At 39.0% G+C, this 21,559-nt stretch overlaps 1 protein-coding gene and 1 long non-coding RNA gene across 3 annotated transcripts in view; one reads left to right on the top strand and one right to left on the bottom strand.

The window, feature by feature from the left end:
- Positions 1-18,468, top strand: part of LOC131824177 (uncharacterized) — a 253,679-nt gene extending 235,211 nt beyond the window's left edge. Inside the window, exon 2 of the long non-coding RNA XR_009350775.1 lies at positions 16,004-18,468. This is a non-coding gene — a long non-coding RNA (uncharacterized LOC131824177). The remainder of the gene's footprint in view (positions 1-16,003) is intronic.
- GRM7 (glutamate metabotropic receptor 7) overlaps positions 1-21,559 on the bottom strand; it is an 891,796-nt gene that overhangs the window by 93,453 nt on the left and 776,784 nt on the right. The gene's annotated exons all lie outside the window — the stretch shown is intronic.

Raw genomic sequence — 21,559 nt, 5'->3', positions numbered from 1 at the left:
CTTGCAGTTTCTCCAAAAATTTAGTCTCTCTTCTGGTTGAATTAGTTGGGCAAGGAAGTTCAGGTGGATGTGTTATTTTTAAAAAAAGAGAAAGAAAGAAAGAAAGAAAAAGAAAAACAAAACAAAAAAAATTTTTTGAGACATGGGAAGGAGAAAAGACAAGAGATGATGATGTGCCTGTTCTTCCTAAGAGCAAGAAGGGGCTGGTTCAAAGCTGAATGAGTAGGAGGTCATAGTCACAGGCAGAGACACTGTGATTTGGAAGCAAGTGGCGGGGAGAGGTTTCCTAGGCTGATTCTTACAAGATAGGCATCCACATTCATCTCATCATACCTACTTGGAGGCTTTCTTTTAGTCCATCTATGTAACCACACTTCTATCCACTTAGCAAACTCTCACAGAACACAAACTATGGTCAAACAGAATGAAAAGTCAAGGAAACATTAGGACAAAAGAAGAATGCAGGTGGACAGCACTTCAGCTGGCCCCACCATATCTAAAAGCACACACTGGGGATGCAGCACCTGACTCAGGCCCTTCTCCTGTCTTGGTCCTTGAAAATGAACTCGAGAATACAGACTTCCCATGACTCCCTGATTAAACAGCCAGCTGTGGACTGAACCTTCTTCCATCTGTGGACTGAAACTTCTCTAGCCTAGGAAAGGGTCTTTTTTGACTTAAAAAAAAGGGGGGGGGGTTCCCAATCTCAAACCATTTCCTATCATCAGAGATTCTAAGCTCACCTTCTCACTATAATATATGCAGAAATATACATATAACCTTTCCCCCTGCCTCCCAAAAATCATGAAGCGGAGGGAGATATGCAGCTGGTTTTCTTGGGCCTGGGAAACCAGGCAAAGGCTGTTGACAAAAACAAATTACAAGCATGCCTTTGGCCCCACGTGTACTCTGTGACACTAACAAGGCCCTTCAAAAAGTTGGATATTGGATCTGACAGGACCAAGTGGCCTGTGATGGCTTGAAAAGAGACTGTGCTCCCCCCCAACACACACACACACTGGAAACAGGGAAAAAGCAACCAATGTTCCAGCTACGGAACACGGACCCTGCCCTGAAGCTGATAACTTTTCTTTTATTATTAATTATTAATATTAGTGATATTATTTATTATTATTAAATATTATTATTATTTTATTATTAATAACTTTAGATTGGGAACGTGCTCATTAGATTTAAGTCCAAAACCAAGAGAGAGAGAGAGATAAAGAGATATGATGTTCTGATAGATTTTAAAACATATTTATGAGAGCTCAGCAAAAAGCACTTCTGATTTAAAACAACCAACCAGTTACTCCCCAGACAATAACAAAATAAAATAGCTTATTTATGCAGGGATGAGGTGTGATAAAATTCTGTCTCAACATATTCCTCTGTAGTGGAGGCTTTGGACACTGAAAGGAAAATTGGGGTCAGATTGGGGAAGATTACCACCTGCAGAGGCTAAATGCACAGTCTGATAGCTCAGTCATAAACGGGGCCATGGGGCTCATTTTCAATTCTCCTTCCCAGCAACTCACAGAATTGCGGCTGCTTTTTCCAGTATTACATTTAAGGGGATCGAATTAAGACTGCCTATCTTAAGTCTCGAAGCCTTGTATGGACTGGCCAGTCAACTGGGCTCCGTGAGTCTAGAGGACAGAGAATGTAGACTTCCTAGTGATTCTTTCATCTTTTTAGGGGCTGGCAGCAAGGAATTCACTTCCTATAGACTCTTTGTTCCATGTCTCTCATTTCAGGAAGCAGACAGACCAGTTCTGGAGCAAGGTCTGAGTTACTCCTCTCACATAATTCAATACAGATTCATTTGGGGGAATCTGGCAGGGAGAGCCAGCCTGGAGGAGGCTTGCTGCTTTTCATCTTTCTCTTCCTGGCTGAATCTACAGCTGAAAAGGGCTTCTGCAGAAAGGTGCATCTGGTGATAATGAGGCTTAGGACAGCCCTGGGAGAATGGAATTCCAGGTAGGATGTGGATCACTGAGAAACTGAGCAAGGTCTAAGAGGAGGTTTCTACCTTCTAGATCTGACCCAAAAGGGAGAATTAAGTCCATGTGAATTCCTCTGGAATAATAAAAATTAATTTTCCTTGTAAAACAAAAAATTATACAGACTGCTTGTATAATGAAAAGTGGTAGGAGCAGTTTTCCACATCATATGGGTCTAAAATTACCTGGAAAAATCCAGGTCGCTGAGACCAATTAAGTGTCTGTGGTAAATTATCAGGATAAATGGTTCATGCTATCATTTTCCCTAGGGGGCATTCCCCGGACTACCCTTTCAAAGAGTCTGACATGAGATACCATGTTGCAGTATTTAGCATTATGAGGAATAAAGACCTAGGAATAAAGAATTGTTCCTCAGTTTCTGTACCTTTTAGCATTCTGGGAATTTGTCTAGAAGGCAATTGAATTATTTAGGTAATTTGACAAAAGGAATAACAAAAACTCATAATACTTTCTCACATAACGTATATCAAATGGCGACCAGGAGATAACTGAGGGATTACGTCTGTGCTGTTAAAACTAACCATTTCTGCAAGTCCCATTATCAGAAGATCTGTAGTCATAGAAACATGTTCAAGCACGTCTACAGCTTCATCTGTATTCTTTCTTGCATTCCATCACTATCTTGGCCCTCATACATACTTAACTGTACTTTAGAACCATAATAAGGGTCATAATTGGCATATTTAAAATCTGCCAATTTTCTCTTCAAGGCCACATATAGAAAGACAAGACCACAGAGTGGCCCTGCCCCTCAAATCATCATTCAGGCACTTCTCACATAGGAAGGATGGGTGTACTGCATCTACTGTCAGTGCGTAAATGGACTTTAAAAAGAAATAGCCCTCTCTCTCCCCTCATCAACACAGAAACCACTTAGGCATTGGGGTACAATGCTTAGGATGATGATAATGATATTAATAATCTTTTTTATGCTTCATGATTTATAAGTGCTTTTCACTTACATTATCTCTGACCGCTGCCACAAAAATCCTGCATGGTAATTGTTATTAGCCTAATTTGACAGTTAAAAAAAAAAAAAAAAAAAAAGACAAGGCTTTAAGACATAGTCCATAACCTGGTAACCACTGGACAACTCCCAACCCGTGTGGCAGACTGCTTAAAATTCATGACAGAATCACATTTAAAAGTCACAGATTTTCATGTAAAACTCTGGATTTCCAATTTTGCTTTAAAAATCTCAAGATGTGGCCATAATTTTCTGATAGAGTTTGGTGGGGATGACCATCCTTAAGCAAAACAGGAGTGCTTTCATTTGTCACGGTCCCCACTGTGCCCTGTCACCCATGACTGCCCTGGTTGTTCATTAGGCTCCCTACCTGTAGTTCCTGTAGACACTAGAGTTGGCTAAGAAGTGGGTTCAAGATGAAATGATTAATAAATGGTGGAGGTGAAGACTGAAATCTGAAATCAGAGTTCTGATACTTAGTCTATCTCGGCTTCTGTTTCTTTGGTGTTCCTCTCAAATAGAATGACCTGATTTACATTTTGGAATCCCAGGTATGGGGTCCAAAAGTCTGAATTTTGGAAAAATCACACAGGATGTGATGCAACTGAATGAAAGGAGCAACATCCTAAGGAGTCTGAAGACCCAGGGATCCCCCTGGTCCTTTGACTAAATTAATCTGCCTCTCTGTCCTTCAATCATGAAGTCTTTGGACACCCACAGAGTGCTGTGCTCTCTGGATGATGTCATCTTTTTGGGACCTTAGCTTCATTACTTACTTGTCAAATGGGTTTGATAATATTTGCCTTCTCTCTGCCATTTGGGTATTGATATTTTCCACACTTGTCCATTCATCAGGTATTTACTGAATGTCTACCTTGTGATAGGAACTGTGCTTGGCTGTAGGGATCCAACATCACAGTGTAAACGTGGTTATTAAACCCAAGTGAGACTGAGCTGTGGGTGTGTATTATATAAAATGCACTTCAGTATTTAACTCATGTTGGTAGGCACAGTCTTTACCAGAGTCCACATTGAGCTCACATGGTTAATGCATTCCTATGACCATGCCCCTTTTGTTGTGGACTTAACTGAAAGTCTTTTTCAAAAGCAACTCCAGGATTTAATTTTCCAGACAATGCATTTAAAAAGTAGGCAACTGTTCAAATGCTAAGTTTTAACTAAATATTTACTTATTTGCATGAGATTGAGAATAATATTGGCTCTTGTCTATGAGACTATATAAATGTGTATACCTAAGTTATATCTTATATATCCCTGACCATTATTTAAATCTTTAGAGAATCTAAAGATGAATATAAGCTATAGTCCATTCTAAAATTCTGAAAGTTGACTAAGTCCTTGCTACTGAAAATTTGGTCCCAGAAACCCCTGTATTAGTACTTACTGGGATTTTGCTCCAAATGCAGTTTCTAGACCTAAATTTACATTTAATACAATCCCCAGATTATGGTTATATACATTTAAGTTTGGCAAGTGCTAAGTTAGATTCCTTAGTAGCAGTTCCAATTAACCTCATTGTGATAATCATTTCCATATACACATATATCAAATCACACACTTTATATATGAGTTATACACACACACTATGTACTTGATATCAAAACATATCAAAACATACATATATATAATATATATATCATAACATATATATAATCAAAACATATATATAATATATATATCAAAACATATATATATATAATCACATCATCACATTGTACACCTTAACATTGAACAATGTTATATGTCAGTTATATCTCCAGAAAGCTGGAAGAAGAAGAAAAAGAGTTCCCAAGATGTGGGTGTTTTGGTATCTGCATTTATATAAGGACCTTTTAGATACAGAAGGCGAGGCAGTAAGTAGAAAGTGTCATTCCAGAGGCTCTAAAACTCTACCCTTGAACAGTTACTCTATAATTAGGATTCCTCTACTAAGTCTAAGTTGGTTTATGAATGGACAAAAAGACTGTCTGAGACAGATCATCTCATGATAATCACTGTCATGGCTTAGATGAAAGTCATGGTCTTGACATTATATTGGATATAATGTCCTAATTTCAGCTTGAAGACAAAACAATATGTTATTTTCTCCATAAAAGCAGATGACATCACTGCAAAAGGCTTTACGGCCTCAGCATAATTTCCCGCCTATTCCATATTTTTTTTTCCTGCCCCATGAAATTGGCACTCACTCTTAAGACTTTAGAAGCTTGAAGTACCAGGCTCTAGTCATTGCTATAAATAATATCTCTGCCTCTCTTTAGATTTACTTTATACATAAACTAAAAGGGCAAACAGAATATGTATTCTCTCAAAATATTTGCTTGACTGGCATTCAGAATTTGAATTCTTCAACTTCATCACATTCCATTATTTGAGAACAAGCAAAATTTTTGACATTTTCATTTGAAATTTGTGGTCATAAAATCCACAGAATCCAGGACATGGTAACCTGTCCCAGGCATATGGTCATGTCAAAATGCAGAATTTCACTTCCCCAGATATTGCATATTTGATCAATTCTCACAGAATATAATAAGGTGCTATAAGTATTGCGCTACCTCCTGCTTTACATCATGCCCCATAAAACCCTCACCTCTCTAAAGCACCGTCTTGGGGACATATAGTTTCACATAGGACATGCTATCTGCTCACATTTTACTTTTCTGCCGAAGTGATCCCATGACCCAAGGAAGGAATTGATCATTTACTCAATTTAATTCAACAAATATGTATCCTGTGTCAAATATACTTAAAATCCTGTGTGGGGTATTGTAGGAGACAAAAAATATAAATTGGTTATGCTCTCTGCCTATAAAAGATGACTTGTTAGTGGTAAAACAAACAAACAAAAAAAGATAAAGGCAAGGAGTTTTTTAAAGATGTGGCAACAAAGTGCTCCAGGGTTTAAGAACTCTGTGTGTGTGTGCATATATATGCACACACACTTACATATAACTATATAACTATATATAACTATATATATATATATATATATATATATATATATATATATATATATATATAACTAAATCTTAAGGAAAGTTTTGAATAAAACAATCTAGACACAAATGAGTGCATACTATATAAATTCATCTATGTGATGCTTAAGAGCAGGCAGAACTAATCAATGATGATTGAGTCAGAATAATGGTTATTTGGAAATTGGTACTAACTAGAAAGAGACAAAGGGAGGTTTTTGGGCAACAGAAATCTTTATCTTGATGTGAGTGATGGTTATACAAGTGTCCACATTTGTCAAAGTTCATCCCAAATAGACATAAGACTTGTGTATTTCAGTTTGTTATTGAACAGTTATATATGTCTGTCTGTGTGTATAATTGAAAACAGAAATACTGTTGTACCAGAATATCATAAAAACTGAGATATCCAAACACTAGCTCCATCTTTTACTCAGAAAGAAGACGGGGTTATTTCCCTGGGAGGCTTCCCTGTACTGGGGTGGCTTGTGTGGGAGAGTAAGTATTTGAACTGGTGGGAATCCCACTTGCATTACCTTCAAGTTGTGATCCTGAGGCAATCTTTTAATCTGAGCTTTAGCTTCCCCTTCTGAAAAAGATAATGATGTCTACCTTAGAGAGTTATTTTGAGTATCAACTCAATTAATTGGTGTCAAAATGCATTATAAACTGCAAATCACTGAAGAAAATTGAGCATCCGTCATTCCATTTCATAATGGTTAAGTCCCTCTATTTGGTGGAGCCTCTACTTCCTCCATCACTGAATGAATGTGTTCCCAGGACACTTTAAAGGCACAGTAATCTTTGTGAAGATTAATTTGTGATTCTGGAACTTGACCTTACCCCCTGCCAAAAGGATGCGGGTCTGTTAGAGTGAGCTTGTGTGGAACTCATCACTGAACATGCTTTCAGGGCCATTTTCTTTGTCTTGGTTTCTTATCCTGTGTCTCCCTTCTCTCGGATATGCCAGAGAGAAGTTAGCAAGTTTTCTCAAGGGGTCATCCAAGTCTCTGGATACTGCAGTGCTGGCAGGGGGCAGACGTAGCTTTTGGACTCTTAGGAGGCCTGTGTCAGAATTGTCAGAGCAGGTTCTGTGACCAGGCCCTGCCATAGAAGAGGGCCGCGAAGGCTCTCATGGGAGCGGACGCTCCAGCACCACAGCCTGTCTGTGCCTCCAAGTTTCACTGCTGAGTTTGCACTAGCTGTTGCTGTCTCTGTTGTATCAGGTGTACATGCTGCGGTGACAGAGCAACACCACCATTCAGCCTGATCAACCCTGTCACCTCAGCACGTGGTCTGCCATGAGGGTTAGGTGTCTTTGTATCATAGGACTTCAAACCCTGTTTCAAATCCCCATGTGACTCCTTTCTACCCAACAGGTGGCATGCTCCTGCCAAGCCCCAGCAGAGAGAATTTCTGCAAAGCAAGCTCTATTTCCCCACTGGTAGGCTTGTATCTGACTGATATTTTATTGGGGGGGTGGCACCTGGCCCGTCAGAATTGTCATTCTCGGGGACATGAGCACAGTAAAGAAAGATTTTTTTTTTCCTGACTAAATGGTTAGCTGAATGCGATCAAGTCTTTTGCAAAGGAACATATCCTGACGAAGAAACCTAATACATCTCTTCTAGAAGTTGAGATCCTCTTGTTTAGAGGAGGCATGTCTGCAACTGTTCCTATTCCTTAAGTCTGTATCCCCATCCCCCCCAAAACATGCATTTCTGCTAAACGTTCTTTTGAAGCCATTTGGGGAAAAAAAAATGGAGCAAAAGTTTGGGATGTCTCAGTTCATCTGGAAAATTGTCATGCCATAACTACTAAGTTATGGGCTTTTTCCAAAATGAAGGGAAACGATCATTTTGGAGTATGATCTTTGAGGAAATTATCTCTTCTAGAAACCATTGATTTTAATAGATAGAATGCTTAATATTTTCATAATTTGTGAGAAATTATGAAAGGTTTGTAACTTGGCATTTTACCATAGTACAGTGGTCAACGTTGGATACTGGATGTTTATACATGATCCTGTCAGTTTGTGCATAAGTGAAGCGGTAACTGACACTCAGATCACCATGAATCTGGGCTTCTCTCTGCATCTACATTAACCTGGTGTGTGGGGAAATATTCTTTCTGTACATTAGGACCATAGCATTTAAGATAGGTCCAGATGCAATCACAGATGCCCTTTTAGCCATGAATTTTTATAAGAACCTGTAGAGTCTATATCTCCAGTTGCTGTCCTGACATAGACAAGCAGATCTCTGCTTAGTACTTTCATTGAGAACTGATCCAGGAAGTTGTTCTCCCATACTTAATGGAAATGTTCTCATAAATTTTAGAATAAATATGTATTAATTTATCAAGTATTTGCAGTGTCTCTGCTATGCCCAGACCCCATCAGAGATTCAGAAAAATAAAGATGAATAGGACAGAGTCTCTGCCTTCATTTGGTTGAAGTCCAGTGGCAGAAAAAGATAAGAGCACTCACTCCTACAGTCTCTGTTAGCATGACTGAAGCAAAGCATAGGTTCTGGGAAATGGGGCAAGAACAACAACAACAACAACAACAACAACAACAACAAAACCCCACACACAAAAAGCATAAAGAGAGGCTCAAGCTAAAACTTGAAGAATGAATAGGATTTACCCAAGTGGACCTGATAAGAAAGGGTATTTCTGGCAAAAGTTAAGCACATATGAAGATAAACTATCTACAGTTAAAATTTGCCATAAACCGATTTTGAAGAAATCCCTTTTTAAAAATTTGCTGGTTGAGGGACGCCTGGGTGGCTCAGTTGGTTGGACGACTGCCTTCGGCTCAGGTCATGATCCTGGAGTCCCGGGATCGAGTCCCGCATCGGACTCCCAGCTCCATGGGGAGTCTGCTTCTCTCTCTGACCTTCTCCTCGTTCATGCTCTCTCTCACTGTCTCTCTCTCAAGTAAATAAATAAAATCTTTAAAAAAAAAAATAAAAAAAAAATAAAAATTTGCTGGTTGTGATTCTGTAGTGTATTTTTAAAATGATGAAAGTCAGATATACTTTTTGTGGCGGGGCAGATTAGCTTGTACAGGTTTGCAGCAAATTTGGCTTTGGATTACAATAGTGTTACACAGAGGACTCTGGGCCTTGGATCGGTGTAACTCCCGACAAGGAGCAAAGTAATTATCTACTGAAGATGCTACATGCAAACGCAGCAGGGCAGTCCATAGCATTCAGCTGAGAAATAATGAATTTCATCTTAAACACTAGTGACGATATCATCTAGAAAAGTTAATTAAAGATGCCATTTCATTAAAGAATTAGGCTGGTGTGACAGCCCCATGCCTCAAAGTTCTTGATGAAACAGACATAGTGTTGAACATCCCTCAAGTTCTGCTTGACTTCAGCAAGTTTTCTTAAGTCACGGGAGAGATTTAGTTCCTGTACTTCTGTTGGGTCCACTTTTCAGGATTTTTAAGTCTCCTTTACTCACTGACAGTTGTTGTTTTAGGAGGTACAAATTCCTGGCTTTTTCCTCTCACTTGTATTGCAAGAAAAATCTCTATAGTTGGGTCATGCTACATAGTAGCATGGAGCTAGGAGACAGATGTGTTATTTACATTTAATTAAAATTAAGTATTTTATTCCTCAGTTACACCAGTCACATTTCAAGTGTCCAATAGCTACCTGAGGCTCTGGCTATCATATTGGCAATGCTCATATAGAACATTTCCATCATTACAGAAAGCTCTACTGGCAGTGCTGATCAATGAACACCCATGATTATTCCAACTTAACTATATTATAAGAGTATTAGGTAATGCTCTTGAAGAGATCTTTTGTACGTCCTAAAAACTTTTTTTTGTGAATAGAATACCCAAAGTCTGGACCATGTACTAGTAACCTTGAAAGATCTATTATTTTCCTAAGTGCAAAATCCAAACCAAACATTCCCACCTTTAATGAAAATTTGACAATGTGTTTAATAGCATATTCTTTCAGTTTGCAGTGGGAAAAAGAGATGTAGATATTCTTGGTGCTGTGTTTAGGAAATAGTTTCCTAATTGGCCCAGGAGAGATTAAGATGATATGCGACAAATTACTTGATTGTAGCCAGTTGGCAGTGGTGAACAGATCAGAAGTTTTAGTGAACTGCCTAGTATAGATTAAGATTAGTTTCACAGTTCTGAGCTGAAACCTACTGCTTCTTTCAGATTACTATTACATTATCAGCCAAGTCATCCAAAAGTCACTCTACACATAAAAGGGAAATGGAGTGAACATTCAATATGATACCATATCATAACTAAGCACAATGTTGGAGTTTTCACATACCTATGGAATGAGATCTACCATGTTTTTAAATACTAAATTAATGGCGGTGTCTTTGTGAACAAAAAGCAAGCATAATGCATGGAACAAATTGGGATGTTTTCTCTTAGGCTGCTGGCAATATCTATTGTTCTATACATATGCCAAGGTCAAGGAGTAGGAGGACATCGCTAATTAAGAGAGTCCTATTTATTGGAATGTAATTAAGTTGATGAGAAGGAGCTATACCACAAGATGTAAGAAATAATTAAAAAGAAAAAGTCAGCTTGAAAGGGTCTTATTGATAATCATTGGGTTCATGCAAAAAAGCAAAGTAATGGAAAGAACATCAATGATCATTTTGCTAGCCCGTTCTAATACGCTATCGTGCATAGCACAAAAACTTGAAATTAGTTTGGTGTGGTTTGTAGAAGCTGTCAGGAATAGTGGAGGATCACAAGAGGCTTCAGTACTGAGGATGATAGCAATTCCTATTTTATTCCTCTTTCCTCCTAACCACTTCATCCTTATCCACATGCACCCTCCTCTGAACATCACTTTTCCTAATTTATTTCAAATCCTGGCTCTATCACTTGCTAGCCATGCATTTTTGGGTAAGCTACTAAACCTCACTAAGTTCTCTTTTTCCTCATCTATAAAATGAGGCTAGTAATAGAATCTAAGATCAGATATCTACTACACCAAGTTGATAAGAGTATTAAATTACTAACAGAATAATCATGAACAATTCCTAGCACATACAAAGTGCATGAATGCCATCTTTAGCAAAATGGGCTGTCTTTGGAAAACCTTTAGGGCCTTTGTCCCCAAATCGACATTTTAGTCACATGATCATTGTAAGAATGCATTGGCTGGGACCATTCTAGATTTTGAGGTCTGTTGTATCCCAGCATCTAGTATGTACCCTCTTCATAGTAGGCATCAATCCAGATTTGTGGATGAATGACTGCTTGATTCCACCATCTCTAGGTAATAAATCAGGATACTAGTATAGTTTTCTTCAAAATTTTTATTTATTTGAGAGAAAGAGCATGCAGGCAGGAGGGGCAGTGCAAAAGGGAGAGAGAGTTGTAAGCAAACAATGTCTTGAGCCCAGAGCCAGATGCTGAGATTGAGCCACTTAATCTCATAATCCTGAGATCATGACCTGAGCTGAAACCAAGAGTCAGGAGCTTTAACGGACTGAGCCACCCAGATGCCCCCCACCTTGGCTTTTCTTTCTATCAAAGCACAATCTTTTTTTCTGTTTATAGTTCTTAGGGTGATTCTGCAAATCTCAAGATTGGCTATTTAACACTATACATGATATTAAGGAGTAAAATCATTCCACTGCAGACTTTCCTTGCTCTATCATTTAGTTAAAAATAGATTCACTAAGATCTTTTTTCAAAAATAAGTTTAACATGAGTTAAATGCAAATTTTCATAACTAAGTTTAGGATAGGGAATAGACTGTAGACTGCTGGTGGTCAAGAAGAGCAGGTGAATTTGAAAGACATGTAGGAGATAAAACATGACACTTAACATGGAGGAAATTGTTGAAAATAAGACAACAGATGTAGTGAAAAGAAGGGCCATCTATACCCCAATGTTTATAGCAGCAATGGCCACGGTCACCAAACTGTGGAAAGAACCAAGATGCCCTTCAACGGACGAATGGATAAAGAAGATGTGGTCCATATACACTATGGAGTATTATGCCTCCATCAGAAAGGATGAATACCCAACTTTTGTAGCAACATGGACGGGACTGGAAGAGATTATGCTAAGTGAAATAAGTCAAGCAGAGAGAGTCAATTACCATATGGTTTCACTTATTTGTGGAGCATAACAAATAGCATGGAGGACAAGGGGTATTAGAGAGGAGAAGGGAGTTGGGGTAAATTGGAAGGGGAGGTGAACCATGAGAGACTATGGACTCTGAAAAACAATCTGAGGGGTTTGAAGGGGCGGGAGGTGGGAGGTTGGGGTACCAGGTGGTGGGTATTAGAGAGGGCACGGATTGCATGGAGCACTGGGTGTGGTGGAAAAAATAATGAATACTGTTATGCTGAAAATAAATAAAAAATAAATTAAAAAAAAAAAAAAAGACAACAGGCCCTAAATGGAGGGACTTACGCTAATCCCCACATCACCAAACCGAGTCTTAATCAGGAATCACCTGTTCATCACTAGTAAGGAAATCTGATAGACTCCTGACATTTCCTAAAGGAAAATGACCTTGCTACAACCCATCCAGTTTTTGCTAGTATAACTTCCTTGCCCCTGCTCCCTTCTGCTTATAAAAGTCTTTCATTTGTACAGCTCCTTAGCATGGCTTTCCATCTGCTAGATGGGATTCTGCCCAATTCATGAATCACTGAATCAAGCAAAAAAAGATCTTTAAAATTTATTCAGCTGAATTTTATTTTAATGAAGTTAATGTCATTGCTCTTGATTAAAGTAATTAAAATAATTATGTTCATATAGAATAAGGCTTTAGTTAATTATTTCATCTTCATTAATAGACATTTAATACATTCTATTTTGATCCCCATCTTACAGATTGGAAAATAGTCTTCAACACATTTCAAACCATCTTATCACTTAGCCATTTTGATTTTGTACCATCATTATTTCTTTTTAAATAAAATAGAATCTAAAATCAGATTTGGCTACAAATTAATTTTGCCAAATTGATGGGATTCTTGCCATATTATCAATAGGACTCTGTACCTTTACTTTGTATCCCTTACAAGCACAAGTCAAACATACAGAGGGCCTTCCCACAGTAAATTGAGTAATAATGCTGACTTATCCTCTATTCCACTTCATCTCCACCAAATACATTTTAGGAACAATAGATTTCCTCCTACAGTATAGACAATGTAGGTCAAATAATGTTATCTTCCATTCTTGAAATTCTCCAACGCCTTCCCACCACACTTAAAATAAAATCCAAACTCCTATCACTGCCCCAGCACCCTCTTTGATGTGACTTGTTCCCCGACCCCCAGTCCCATTCACATATGCTGGCTTCAGTTCCATGAATAGATCATCATTTGCTCCAAGCAAGGCCTGGGGACTGCTCTTTCTGGAACACTCCTGTATTCACTATGATCCTTTTTTAAGTCTGATCTTAAAGATCACCCCCTTAAAGATACTGGCCCTAGCCCTTTAACCTAAATTAAGTCCCATTCTATGAATTTTTCTCTTACCTAGTGCCATATATGTCTCCCTTGTAATACTTGTAACTTAAAGATACACATATATGTATTTCATTTCATTTCTTAGTTTCCTTTTATTTTAGCCAGGTCAACCAAGGGTAGTTTTGTCCCTCCATTTATCTGGGGGTAAAAAGGTTTGGAGACCTTTTTATTGTTCCAACCAGGTTAAAGGGGTGGCTACTGGCAGCTAGGGGATAGAGGCCAGGGATATTTTTAAATATCCTACAATGCACAGACAGTTTTACTCCTCCTCCTCCCCCCAAAGAATTATCCAGCATGAAATGTCAGTAATGCTGAAGTTGGAAAACCCAGATCTAGTTACACCATTATCCTGAAAGCTTAACAAAGGCCATCCTTTCTCTGGCTTGTTCATCACTGTGGTCCCACAACCTAGCAAATCATCCTATTGGATGAATTAGTGAGTAATATAAAGAGAGGGGCAAAGTGTGGCAAATTCTGGAATCTAGAAGCTATCCAAATGCAAAGATCTCATATTCCATCAGGAGCTCCACTCCACTGAGATGTTTTCATTGAAATAAGTATCCTCAGCTGGATTCTCCAGTACTCAACATTGCAGGTTACTTCTACCTGAGACAAAGTAGTCCCCTGTCGGAATCTTTGTCATGTATAAAGCCAGAGATTTGTAGCAGAAACAGCCTTTTCCAAAGGTGAGGATCACAGGGCACAAAGAGAAAGCACAATGGGTCAGAGCCAGCTGATTGCCCACTGGTGGTCTGGTGCAGCAGAACACCATCCACCTTCTACACTACATGGGTCATGGGAGGGGCCAACTGTATTCCTGTGGTCTGGTCCCCACATCTGAAAAAACGAATGGTCTCTGACCCAGAGGTCTGAATGTTTGGCAAGCAGTCAGCTATGAAACAGACTACTGATCCACAGGGAACTAAAATGAGGCTTCACAGTAATTTCCCCTTTTAAAACACCTAAGTGTTGCAGTGATGATCATATTTGACATTTCTGGAAAAGTCACATCATTATTAAATAAGAATTCCTCCTTCACCTATTGGACTAGACACTTGGTGGCAACATAGATAATAATAATAAAAAAAAAAAAATTAAAAGCAGGCAACATACATCGAATGCCCCAGAATCCCAAATAATGTCAAATATGCAGCTACTCCCTGAGGGTCAACACTCTCATACAAAATTCATATGTCTATGAAATTGGAAGATGTGACATAGCTTAACTGTTCTCAGTAAAGTGTTATGCTTTTCTCCTAAAAAGGAATTGCTTGACTTCACTGATAATGTCAAATGTTGTCATAGGAAACAGAGGTTAGCTTACCAAAGCACGGACGTAGGATGAGGATATGAATGAATTGTAAGGGACCAGCCAAACCTGGTCCTTCCAGTTCCAAGTGATTTCTAAAAGCCTTTTGTGAAGTAAGAGAGTACATTTTTGGATAGTAAATTTCCACCCCTTTCCCGTCCCTACCTTCCCTCCATCTGGTCAGGAGGATGGACATCTGGCAATGCTGTCAGTGTGGCGGGAGAGCTCAACAGAGATGCGGGTCACCACCAAAATCTGATTTGGCAACTGACAGTCTTCTGTAAATTTACACAACAGTAGCTATGTGCCAAAACTACGGAGGTAACTCAGTGAGCCCATTGTCATACGTGTTTGTGGCTGATCATACATCTCAGGGAAGATGATGTAGTCTGACAGAGCAGGTGAAAATTCTTATTCTATGTTCCCAAGGGGACTTTCTTTCATGAGTCTTCCCCCACCCTCAAATTACTGAACCTTGATAATGGAACCCATCCTTGGCATAAAAGATTTGGGGGCAAAAAATACTACAGAGTACCAACCATACGTAAAACCAACTGCACTTCAGGCTAGACTTTAGGTGTCAGATTATACTAACAAGGCAACTTGCTTTAAATATCACCTCATTTTTAACTCTGAAGAGAGTCTAATGATTAATTCAAATTAACCTACTCCACAGCCAAAGTGGTATGTGTTATAAAACACGAAAGTGAATTGGCTGGAAATTTTTAATTTTCCCTACTTATTAGCTATCTGTTCTGGGAATAAATTGAAGGTGTTAATTTCCTAGGTTTCAAATCTATTTTAAAATGTGCTAGGCTGAGAGAAAGGGGAAAAAATGGAATATAGAATAATCTTCTCTTTGAAACAGAATTAAGAAACATGGCTGTTTTTTCAGAATTGTGCTGGCTTTTTAGATACTATTTAGGGTTCAGATGCCTGGTCTCTTATAATGCTCATCATAAGATAATACTTAAAGTGCTGTATCAAACCTGTATGGATTGAATCGTGTACCCCCAAATTTACGTGTTGAGGCCTTAATTCCCCACTGTGACTACATTTACAGTTAGGGCCTTTGAGGAGATAATTATGGTTAAGTGACGTTATCAAGGTTGGCCTTAATCAGATGGAACTGGTGGTTGCTTTTTTTTTTTTTTTTTTTTAATAAAGAGACACTGAACAGTTCTTTCTTTCTATGCACATTCAGACTTAAGACCACATGAAGACATAGCAAGAAGATGACATCTGCAAACCAGAAAGAAACCGACTGCACCAAAACCCATGCCTGCTGGCATCTTGATCTTGGAATCCTAGTCTCCAGTACTGTGAGAAAATAAAAGTATATTGTTTAAACCACCCAAACTATGGTGTTTTGTTAGGGCAGACCAAGCTTTTATATGACTTTACCTAATTCTCAGCTTTAGTCATATAGTACTATGTGTTACTAGAAAGTCACATAAGGAGACCTGTTTCTTATGCAATTTCATCTTACTAGTGAACCCAGTATTAAGTATTAAAAACAGCTATCCCAACATCCATGTTCTTTGAACTGTGATAGTCAGGTCACTTGCTTCCTTAACAGAGCCTTTATAAATAATATCCACCAACCTATTGGGATCATCCTACTTTTTCCAGATCATTGCAAGATTTAGTTACAAGATAGGTGGAGATGCAGAATATATATCCCCATGCCTACTCTAAATAGGATGGCAGTGAAGGGAAACAATCACAAAGAACAACCAGTATTTAAAAGCCAGTGATCTAAGAGGTCAATGGTGACACACAACTAATTAATCACTGTCTTATCTGAATAATGTCTCTGCATGTTTCTAGAGGTTCACACTTGGGCTCAACTACCCACATGGCATCCGGAACTTGGGTCAGGTTCTGGGACCACTCTAGGATTGATGTCACTTCTGATGACACTACCCAAAATGCTTTCACTACCCAAAATGCTCCTCTACCAACTCTCATTCATACTTCATGATGAAACTCAACTTCCCCCCTTCCAAGAGGGCCTCTCTGACTCCCCAAACCTGAGTTAGATATAGAATTATTGAATTGGAAGTGCCCTTAGAGCTTTCTGTTCCAAAGCACATTATGTTACAATTATAGAAACTAAGGCAGGTAAGGTCATTGGCATAGGACTAGGACTCTTAGACAACCTTTTTTACACAACACATCAAAATACTGATGTCTAAAATAGTTTTTCAAATGCAGTTAAAATAAGGAAGGGGAATAGTTTGTAAGTAAGTGCTGAGCACTGAGGATATGGAGGAGAAATGGCTCCAGTGATTCTTCTAAAGTCATGGCCTAGACAAGTTGTGAACAAATATATTGGGGGCGTTACAGTAAGAACTTGATCTGAAGATACTGCCACAGCCCATGGACTGGCATACAGTAGGCCTTCAGGAGAAGGGTGGTGGATGAATTTGCTAATATCTATAATATAACTGAAGTATACACCACTTATTTTAAGGCAAAGGAAAAATGACTCTAATATCTTTTTTTTTCTAAGATTTTATTTATTTATTTGACAGAGAGAGGGAACACAGGAAAGTGGTATGGGAGAGGGAAAAGTAAGCTTCCCGCTGAGCAGGAAGTCCCATATGGGGCTCCATCCAACGACCTTGGGGTGATGACCAGAGCCAATGGCAGATGCTTAACAGCCTGAGCCCCCTGGGTGCCCCCTAATACCTTATTATTTCAAGTAAAAACTCCTTAATTTTAGTATAATTTTGAGGAGCTATGCTTTGGAGTTCTAAAGTAAAACAGTAGCTATACTTTGCTTGTGAGGAGGACATTAATCTGGAGTGATCAAAGGGGAGAATGTTATGTGCTGATTGTGTCCCCCCCCCCCCCAATTCCTATGTAGAAGCCTCATCCTCAATGCCTTAGAATATGTGACTGTATTTGGAGTTAAGGTCTCTAAAGAGTTAATTAAGTTGAAATGGGGCCATTAGGGTGAGCCCTGAATCTGTTATGACTGGTATCTTTAGAGGAGGAAATTTGGACCCAACGTGTACCCGAACAGGAGGAAGACCATGTGAAGACAAAAGGAGAAGATAGCTATCTGCAAGCCAAGGAGGGAGGCCTCAAAAGAAATCAAGCCAGCACCTTGATCTTGGACTTTTAGCCTCTAGAATTGTGAGACAGTACATTTCTACTGTTTAAATCCCCTAGTCTATGGTACTTACTTTATGGAAACCTAGCCAACTCCTGAAGTAGAAAACACATACCTTGAGATAAAAGGATTTTCCAGCAAGGTACAGTGACAAGCTTTCAACTCTGACTAGTTGAGACTTTGTAGTTCTAATCTTATGCAAATATCTGTCATGCTGACCTCTCTACACCTATAAAGGAAAATTTCTTATTGTCTTTATGAATATGAGATGCTACTCCTCCAATGGGGAATAATTATTTCTGAGATATCTAATCTTAATAAGCTAACGAGAACATCTAAAATGGGGACACGATCTCTGTTCTACATTCACAGAAACATGGAGTGTTAATTTTTACTCCAGGTAAGATTTTTGAGACTAATTTGCCATCTAAGGCCATGCACTTGATTCAAAAACATTTGTTGATCAATAAGAGGAAAAACAAAAATGACTGTTTCTTCTTGGTTTTGTATTTGTAAACATGAAATGATAAAAAATAATGTTGAGAGTGCTTTATAGCTCTTCTAATCTCTTTTTGCATTTAATTTAATTTGAAGCACAATCCCCTGACTTGGAAGGATGAATTTCTAATATGTAAACAAGCAAGCTGAGGCTCAAAGACTTATCACAAGCTGAACACAGCCTGATTGATAACAGTTGAGGTGGGACTGCAGTCCAAAGATCCTTCCTTTCTACCCAACTACTGATACTCTTAAGGCAGCTAAAGGGAACATAGTTGTTATTTCAGAGTTTGTAGGAAGTGTGAATGAAAGGAGGTGCTTGTGTAGGCTTCTGGACCTGAGCTACAACAAATCAGATCACGGTAATGCCAGATTCTGACATGATAAAGGTTTTGGTACTTCTGAATTCTGTCTCCGTCACCACAGATTCATATATGGAAGTCCTAACCCCCACTACTTAAGAATGTGACCATATTTGGGAATAAGGTCTTTGTAGATCTAATAATTAGTTAGGATGGAATCCTGCTGGAGTAGGATGGGCCCCAATCCAACATCACTAGGGTCCTTATAAGAAGGGAAAATTGGGGGGCACCCAAATTAAGTGGCTTCCTAAAGTTAAGTTTTAAGCTAAGTTAAGTGGCTGTTAAATTAAGTGGCAGCCTTCAGCTCAGGTCATGATCCCAAGGTCCTAGGATCCAGCCCCGCATCTGTGTCCCTGCTCAGTGGGGTCCTGCTTGTCCCTCTCCCTCTGCTGTTCCCCCTGCTTGTGTTCTCTCTTCCCCTGTCAAATAATTAAATTAAAAAGGGGGGGGATGGAATTTGGACACAGACATGCATACAGAGGAAATGCCATGTGAAGTTGAAGGCAAATGTTGGAGTAACATTTCAACAAGGAATGCCCAGGATTGCCAGCAAACTACCTGAAACTTTAGAAGATACATGGAAAATGTTGTTCCTCACAGCCTCCAAAAGGGACCAACCCTGATGACACCTTGATTTCAGACTTCTAGCCTCTAGAAATGTGAGAAAATAAATTTCTATTGTTAAGAAACAGAAGTTGTTAAGTTCTGTTGTTAAGTTACACAGTCTGTGGTCCTACGTTATCCCAGCCCTGGCAAACTAATACAGTCCTGTTACCACTGTTGCCCAGGTGATGATTTTAGAACCAAGGAGAGGATATGCCAGTGTCTGGCCCGGGAACTCCAGCAGCCTTCTGGACTAAAGATCCTCAAGGATCTGCTTTATCCATTTATCTCCTAAAGCTGTTATTTCCCATCAGGTAGAATGGTTAGCTTCTACCAACCACCAATTTGTGAGCTATACTGTCCAAGTGAGACCCTAGGAGGAAGGGACCAGGGCTCAGACTAGAGGAGCCTCGTTCAAAGTAGGCTGCCTGAGAAATCAGCTCCTGATATGGGCCACATTTTACCCCTTGTGGTCTAGCCTCCAAACCTTCCATTGCCCTAAGACAGCTCCCCTTCTCCTTAAAAAATATCTCCATGATGCTTAATAACAAGCTTTCCATGTTATTGAAAACAGCCCTTTTCTCAGCTGTGAGGACAGTATGTTACCTGCATTTCTTCTCCCTTCTTTTAACGCTATTTCTTTGCTCATCTTTTTCTCTACTTTCTCCCTTGCTGATATTGTCAGCAAAATGCCTGGATACAAATGCCTCTTTCCAGCCCTGGACTCTCTTTGATAGTCCTAATATTTGAACTATCTACAGCACATTTCCATTTGCATGTCTAACAATTACTTCAACCTGAACCTATAAAGGCAGCCTGGAGAGAAGACAGAGGAGATAGAGGGTATCTTCCTGTTCTTATATCTTTACCACATGAGTTGTGTAACCCTTAACTATTTCTAAGGCTCAGTTTTCCCATCTAGAAAATAAGCAAATGATTTATAAGGGCTTGTTCAGGTATAAGGTTCAGAGAGTTAAAAAAAAAAAAAAAAAAATCAAGCTCCTGTACTAGTTGACTTGTTTTTTGTTAGAGTTCCATTATTTTTTCTTCCTCTCCAGACTATGGACTTTGGACTCTCTTCATTCCTGATCTCTCCAGTAAATCCTGTTTCTTATTTCTTTGCTAGGTCCCTTGCAGGCATCTGACTCAACATTCCAAATGCACCATCCCAGAGCTGGTCCTTATCATAGTATGACAGCTCTAAGAAGCCTCTACAGATTTTCTCTGGTCTGGAAACTCATTCCTGTTGCCCACTGTATCCAATGCTGTGTGTAAACTGACCTTCCTGAAGCTCTGCATTCCTTTTCTGCTCAAATCCTCCCAAGATGGCCAGCCAAATGAAGTTCAGACTTGGGAAGAACAAAGTAGAGCCACAAAAAGATTATCACTAATGTAATCAATAGTGAGATTTCTAAGACAAATTAATGTTTATTGAGCCTCTAAAACTCTTTAGACTCTGAGTTAGGTATTTCCTGCACATTATCTCGGTAAATCTTTATAACAACTCAGACACAGTAGATTATATCACAGTTAGTAGAGATAATGGTTAATAGCTAAATTTATAGAACTGACTGTGAAAATTAGTAAAGGGAAACCTCACTAATATACAGTTGGAGTCTTACCATGCAATGTCAACTGTTGGAAGAACTGTCATTTACAGACCCAACAGAACAATCAAGAGGGAAAAATAATCTATTAATTATAGGTCCCACCAGAGAGAACTGTACTTTACATCTCTTACAATACACTAACTATCTCTACTCAGCTGGCGAGATTCATTCAAAACAACCCCTCCCTGAATGCCTGGGTGCCTCAGTCAGTTAAATGTCTGCCTTCGGCTCAGGTGGTGATCCCAGGGTCCTGGGATAGAGTCCTGAGTCAGGCTCCTTGCTCAGAGGGGAACCTGTCACTCCCTCTGCCTATTGCTACCCCTGCTTGTGCTCGGTCTTTCTCTCTTTCACTAACAAAAAAATAATAATAATCTTTAAAAACAAAACAAACAAAAAATCCCACCCAACTTTGTTTTTCTTCTCCATAAAATAATGTTCCTCTCTTTTGTTGGCCTGGTCTTTGGTTTTCCCACATGTGATTCAAATTATAATTCTTTTATTTTCAAATGAACCCATTTTTGCTGGTAAAATAATTGACAGTTTTAGTTTGAAGGTTCACAAATTAT

This window comes from Mustela lutreola, chromosome 2 (genome assembly GCF_030435805.1).
Source record: "Mustela lutreola isolate mMusLut2 chromosome 2, mMusLut2.pri, whole genome shotgun sequence".
Classification (NCBI taxonomy): domain Eukaryota; kingdom Metazoa; phylum Chordata; class Mammalia; order Carnivora; family Mustelidae; genus Mustela; species Mustela lutreola.
Note: the sequence above shows the minus strand (reverse complement) of the source record. Positions and strands in the feature narration are given on the sequence as shown.